Genomic DNA, 7295 nt, shown 5'->3' with positions numbered 1-7295 from the left:
ATATCAACTGCTCACATGGATATTTTAAGTGTTATATCCTTTGCCAATGGTGAATTAAACACCAATATATGATTCTTATCAAAAAAAATTGAATGCATTATTTTTATTATAACATAATATCCTTTTTGCACAAGTTGACTAACACTTGGTAAATTACATATCATACATATATCACATCTTTAATGATTTTCATTTTCCCATTTTCCTTCATGATATCAATCTTTCTCATTCCTTATACTATCAAGGTTATATGGTCTTAAATATTCACTATAGTTGACATTATTGTATCCAAATATTTAAGTCAATCCTCTCTCATATGATATGATTGAAAACCATAATCTAAGAATCAACCTTTTGAGTTGCAGATCTCAATATGTGTCGTTGCTACCATCAATAAGACAATGTCTCAATATGAATCTTCCCAACCATATTTGCTTCTTATTCAATCTCTATTTGTTTTCCTTTTCCAAGTCATCATTATGATGCATAATTTCCATACTTCTCACAATTGAAGAATTTGATATTTTTCTTATTATAATATTTATTCTTTCTATGATTCTTGATAAACCTTCATTCTCTTCTTCAAGATTCAAGTTTGTTATCAATTCTTGTCTTTTATTTTTACATTCTTACACTATATTTCTTCCATTTATTCTTTATTTATTCAAAAGTTATTTTCATGGTTTGAGCCAATAAAGCATGTTTAACATCCTTTTCACCTTCTCTTTGATTCACTCTAAGTTCTCGAGGCTCAAGTGTTCCTTGCAACTCTTCCATTTTCATTTTGATCAAATTGTCATTCTCATCAATTGTCACTACAATTAGGTCATATTGAGGAGTAAAAGTACATAAAACCTTCTCAATCATCACCTGTTCTAATAAGGTTTTACCTGAGCTCTTCATTTGTGTTGTCAAAGCAAGAAATCTTGAAAAATAGTCAGCCACATATTCATTTTCTTTCATCTGCATCATTTCATATTTCCTCTTCGGTGATTGAAGCTGCACTTTCCTAACTTTTACATCAACATCATAATACTTATGGTAGTGTTATATTCGTGAGATATTTTAACAAGGGTGGCTCGGTGTCCTCGCCTAAGATTGATGTCCCATAGGCGATATCCTCACAGAGCAGAGAGGCTTTCCCTTGGCACTTATGACGTGTATAATTCAGTTGGTCAGAGAAGAGGGACTCCACCATGATTTCCTGAAGAATAGGTGGTTAACAACTTCCCCTAATCATAAGGGAGAATTTTTCACCCCTAAGAGCTTCTGAAACTCTAGGCCCAAAAGAGCCTCTATAATACCTCTCCAACAAAGGGATAGAAGGATATATCTTAACTCATACATATCACACCATACATACATTTATCCCTAAGCATTCCACTCACATACAGAGCCTCTCACCTCAAGTGACCAGTGTCGCACCTCAAGAAAAATGAGAACACGACCTAAGCGAAGCGCAATCGCACGCTCGCAATGATGGACTGAACAGAGTCGCCACCGAACTTTATTTATTCCTAAAAAGGAAAGGGGAAATATCGATAAAACCCAAGAAAAAACGACAATGATTATGGTCGTCGCAACCAAATCAGGGTTTGGGAGTCGGTTTCACAAGGGGAAGGTATTAGCACCCCTCACGTCCGTTGTACTCAACGGGAACCATTAGGTCATTTGTGCGCATTAGTGTTAGTTTGAAATGTTAGGCTTTAAGTTATTAAATGGGAAAGAAAGAATAGAAGAGAGGAGAATGTTTTTGGATTTTTGACGAAGGGCTAAACCTAAGTTTTTTATTAGTGGGCCTGACAAGATTTACAAATCCTGCTCCTACGTATCTCAATAGAGAAATCAAGGCTTATGTAGTTCTGGGTAGAAAATGTTTGTTTGTTGGTCGATTTTAGCGAAAGCTATATTGTATTAATCGACAAAAACGTTGTTTTACCCAAAACATATGAGGAGCGGACGTACACCACACATCGAATGGATTTACAAATCAACATTCGGAAAAACGCCTCTTATCTCAACTCAACAATCGTGGCCGAAACATTGCTTTGCATCATCTTAAGATAAGATGTCTTTCGTTTATAAAAAGGGTTTTCTGATTAATCGCACGGCGGCAAGAAATAATTTGATTAGTTGGATTTATTTTGAGTAATGGCGAGAACTTGGATGAGCGAGATATCCATCTCGAATCCTAGTCTCAGGAGTGCGCGGTATCCACCACGTTCCATTTCCATCTTATTTGAAAAAATGTTTAATAAGAATTAAGTGTTTTGAGGTTTGATTGAGAAAGGGTTTGAAGAAACCGCATTGACAATTTTGAACGATAGCGAGAGCTAAGATAGGCGAGGCATCCGCCTCGAATCTTAATCTCAGGAGTGCACGGTATACACCATGTTCCATTTCCATCTTTATTGAAAGAGGTTAAGATAGGAATTAAGTATTTTGGTGTTTGAAAGACGAGTACTTGTGACTTGCAAGCTCTTACAGCTTGGGTCTAGTACTCGGGACTACGTCTGAACATTCCACCCAGGCAGTTTGTTTCTTTCCCATATTGCTAAGAAAATGATTCGAATATTTATGAATGTTTTGGAGGGAAGACAAATATTTATGGCTTGCAAGCTCTTACAGCTTGAGCCTAATATTTGGGATTACGACTGGATATTCCCTCCAGGTAATCTTTTTCTTCCAACTTTATTAAGAAGATGGTTTGAGATATTTACAAGTGTTTTGGAGAGAAGACGAATATTTATGGCTTACAAGCTCTTACAGCTCGAGCCCAATATTCGGGATTACGATTGGATATTCCCTCCAGGTAATCTTTTTCTTCCAACTTTATTAAGAAGAGGTTTTGAATATTAGAGTATTAAAAGGAAGACAAATATTTATGGCTTGCAAGCTCTTACAGCTTGAGCCTAATATTCGGGATTACGACTGGATATTCCCTCCAGGTAATCTTTTTCTTCCAACTTTATTAAGAAGATGGTTTGAGATATTTACAGGTGTTTTGGAGAGAAGACGAATATTTATGGCTTACAAGCTCTTACAGCTCGAGCCCAATATTCGGGATTACGATTGGATATTCCCTCCAGGTAATCTTTTTCTTCCAACTTTATTAAGAAGAGGTTTTGAATATTAGAGTATTAAAAGGAAGACAAATATTTATGGCTTGCAAGCTCTTACAGCTTGAGCCTAATATTCGGGATTATGACTGGATATTCCCTCCAGGATAATCTTTTTCTTCACGCTTTATTTAGAAAACGATTTGAATATTAGAGTGTTAAAGAGAAGACGAATATTAACGGCTTGCAAGCTCTTACAGCTTGAGCCTAATATTCGGGATTATAACTGGATATTCCCTCCAGGATAATCTTTTTCTTCACGCTTTTAGAAAAGGGTTTGAAAATTATGTTTGATTTGTGAAATGATCTTGAAATGATTCACATTTATTTTTTTGGAATGTATTTTGAAATGGAGGAAAGTTGAAATTGATTTTGAAATCGAGTGAAATTTGAGTATGATTATTTATACGTGTAAAAGTATGGATATGGTACTAACCTAACTAAATTAGTTAACACACAAAAATCGACTAATCGAATAAAATAAAAATAAAATAAAATAGCAAGATACTATATAGAAAAAGAAATTAAGTAAAATGGTAAGCATAACAAATATAAACACAAAGATTGCTATCCCCAAGTATTGAACCCACTTCACTAAAGGCAATTAAAGTACTCTCTCCCCACTAGGCCATTCATGATTATTTGCTATCTTAATGCTAATTCGGATAAGTAAACCAGAATAGATTAAAATTAAAATTAAAAATAAAAACTAAGATAAAATAGTCTGTTGGACTACCAAGAAAAAAAAAATTAAACCCAGCCGCCTGGCTGTTGGGTTCCAGAGGCTAATGGATTGAGATAAACATTAATATATTAATATACACTACTAAATGAAAACATTATTAAATAAAACCTAGGAAGTTTAAACGTAACTTTTAATGGTTTCAATGTTTATTCTGTTTAAAAATAAATAAAAGAAAGAAATTGGAAACAACGGTAACAGATGCTTCATCGTCCTCGTTCTCTCCCAATCGTTCACGCCCCTCTTCATCGCTCTATCTCAACTCTCTCAATCGCGCTCTCCATCCTCTCACGCTCACTCAAACGCGTCCCTTTCTCGCTCCTCACCTCACGATTCTTCCCTCAATCGCTCATCACCTCTCAGTCTCTCTTACTCTAAAATGCGAGAATCCATGGAATTAAGGAGGAACAAAAGTAAAAGGCTCACCTTCGGTGGTGACGACGGCGACGGTGACGCTTAACTCTTCTCTCTTCGCCTCTTCAATCCAGGTATTCGATTTTGGGATTTAGGGTTTTTTCTGAGATTTTTCGCCTGCCTCCTCCTTTTTCGTCCCTCCCTTGCCGTCCTCACCTCCCTTTTTATATCTTGCAGATTAGGGTTTCGTTGTTGTATGGTAGATTAAAACAAGCATCTCTGCAAAGTCCTTTTGGTGCTCAGAAACGGATTTCCTCTTTGATGCTTGTTCTGGAAAAGGTAATCTGAACCTGTGCTTTTTCTTCGAATTTTGTCTCCATTCCATTTTGAGATTTTCGAATTATTAACTGCCTTGGCTAATTTCTTTATCTTTTACTGCAGTGAATGTTTAGTAAAAGCATGAGAAACTTCGGTTCTTTTCATGTGGCCTTGGTAAGGCCAAGTCCATGTTGCTGTTTGCATGGTTTCAACTGGAATTGATTGCTAATCTTTTGGATTAATGGACTGTTATGGACGTTTGGTTAATTGTGTACTATTTTTTTTTCTTGCAGGCTTCATGTGTGGAGTATTATCGTTGCAAACTTATGGTGGTATGGTTCTGTAGTATCGTTGCTTTAGGCCATTTAGATTTGACACTGCTGCTTCTAGATCTTGCTGTGGATGATATTCTTGTTGAGACATTGGCTCAAACTGTAAAGTTTTGTTTACATCAGCAGCCTCTTTATAGTTCTTGGACCTTCCAAGCTTAGTCTTCTTGAACGGGGAATGTAAGATGGTGACTTGGCTCCACTTTTATCCTCAACTTTCACAGGTTTGTCAGCCTTTGATATGCTAGAATTTTCAATACTAAGTCTTCGAGGTCGTAATGGAGTTTTTCTAATGGGGTCCGAGGTTCCTTAGTTCTATTGAACATTGGTTTTGAATTTTCCTTGTTGGCCAACTGAGTTTTAAGGTTCTCAACCTGTGCTTTGAGTTGCATAACCTCACTGCTTTCTTTATTTATCCGGGCTGCCCCAAGTTCTACAGTGGAAACCCTCTGAGCAAACTTAAGAGTACTCACCGTTTCACCAAAGGAATCAGCTTCGGGACTCACATGCGCAAACATCAAAATTTTAGCATGTCCTCCTAAGGAATCCTGCAAAAGAAGTGTGAGTTTGCTGTTCAATTCTTGCTCTGGTTTTTGCAACGCATGGAACTTGTCGTATGACTTGATTTGCTCACTTGATATGCTACTAGATAATAGTGCTTGTGTATGGTATTGTTGTTTCACTAATCCTGTGTTGATGTAACTTAGTTTCTTTTGTTTCATGACATATTCTTGTTTGGAATTCCTAACTTAACTTATTGCTTGGTTTGATGTTTGTTTTTGCACTGCACTTTCTGCTTTCAGTTCTCTTTCATGCCAAGTTGATACAGCCTTCTCATATTGTCCAACAACTGTAATATGGTTTTGTTATGTGGTTTTTTTTCTGCTGGTTCTGCTTCATTAACAGGCGCATGAATTGGTCCTTGCAGGGGCTGTTGCACGTTGCATAACATGTAATGATTGCTTGTAAATGGTACATCACAAAATCATGTTGGATGAATGGTTCGATGAACACTTATGCTAGAACAGTAATAGGTTTATAAATTCATTGTGAATTAGCTTGTTTGAACATATGACTTTCTTCTGCTTGAACCTCATGGCAATGTGCTAATGTGTGGTCGTGGCGTGGTTGGTTTTATAGGTTTGTGGAAATGAACATGACATGGACAATGCTACTTGTAAATGAAGAAATCGTTATGGAAACAAGCTAACTTGCATTTGGAGGATAAAACATGACCCAAGGGGGATTAGGATTAGGTTTGGGATTTGTGTGAAACATGGTTATATCTTGGTTGTGATTTTGGATGAAATTTGGGAATTGGTTGTAATGTAGAAGTTAGTTGTAGGTTGGAGGTTCTATTAGGAATTGGAAAGTGATGTTATGATATTGATTTGTTATCACGTGTTGTTGAACTCTTCTTTTTTTTTTGGAATGAATTATTGGAATGCTTGAATTTGGATTCTTGATGAAGCTTTGAGCGCATGGCTTGGCTTGTTAATGGAGCTTTGATTGTTCATTAGGATTGTACTTGTAGGATTCATGTAATATGATGAACTTGTAAGAAAATATGGTGAAATGTAATTTGGAACATGACTTTGTAACTTATGGAAATGTTGTAATGGTTGCGCAATGTCATGGTTTATGTAGATATGTATGTTGCAATTTGGTTCATGGTTATGTAATGGCCTAGATATGAATGCATGGTTGAATATGATTTTGAATGTATGGTATTAATGGATGAATGAGAATTTGGTTGAACCTTGATTTGATTTGAATTTGGTTAAATGGTATGGAATTTTGAAATGAATTTGTGATTGTAATTTGAACTTGGTTGAAGTGTTTGTAAAGAATAAGAATGGTTGTAACTTGGTTTATGGAAATGGATATTTGGTTATAAAAATGGATATGGATCTTAGAAATAATCCAAGACTAATCAAAATGTCAATTTAAAATCAAAAACCAATAAAACCAATTAAAATCAAATTAATCTATAATTTGTTAAAATTACTTTGATATCAACTCTAACATTTATTTGGAAGTTAAAATCAATTAGAGTTTGAATCATTAGTAAAAACACAATTAAGATTAAATTGAAATTTGGAATTAGACTTAATTTGAAATTAAAATCAAATTGAAAATTAAAAAGTCAAATAATTAGAATCCATTTTATAATCAAGAACACCATGATCAAAAAGCTTAGATAATAATCAATGTTTATAAAAAATAAATATGGATTTGGGAATGGACGGTTGCCTTTGGTCATGAATGTATGCAAATGAACTTTAGGCCAAGTGCCAAATGAAAAATGAAAAAAAAGAAAAAAATTCAGGACCAAAATCGGGGTATGACAACCAGACCCTCTAAACCACCACAACACACCATCATATAGGGCTTTTCACTGTCGTGTGCAAGCCCTAACCACCATACAACATA

At 35.4% G+C, this 7295-nt stretch overlaps 1 long non-coding RNA gene across 2 annotated transcripts; it reads left to right on the top strand.

The window, feature by feature from the left end:
- Positions 1-3986: 3986 nt before the first annotated feature.
- On the top strand, positions 3987-6315 carry LOC127093102 (uncharacterized). Of its 2 annotated transcripts, none has more exons than XR_007792421.1 (6): positions 3987-4349; positions 4479-4554; positions 4657-4707; positions 4827-5423; positions 5791-5896; positions 6003-6315. It is a non-coding gene; the product is annotated as an uncharacterized LOC127093102 (long non-coding RNA). The 2 variants fall into 2 exon arrangements; XR_007792422.1 differs by having other exon boundaries at positions 4458-4554.
- The last annotated feature ends 980 nt before the right edge of the window (positions 6316-7295 follow it).

Source organism: Lathyrus oleraceus, chromosome 6, assembly GCF_024323335.1.
Source record: "Lathyrus oleraceus cultivar Zhongwan6 chromosome 6, CAAS_Psat_ZW6_1.0, whole genome shotgun sequence".
NCBI classification, from domain to species: domain Eukaryota; kingdom Viridiplantae; phylum Streptophyta; class Magnoliopsida; order Fabales; family Fabaceae; genus Lathyrus; species Lathyrus oleraceus.
Note: the sequence above shows the minus strand (reverse complement) of the source record. Positions and strands in the feature narration are given on the sequence as shown.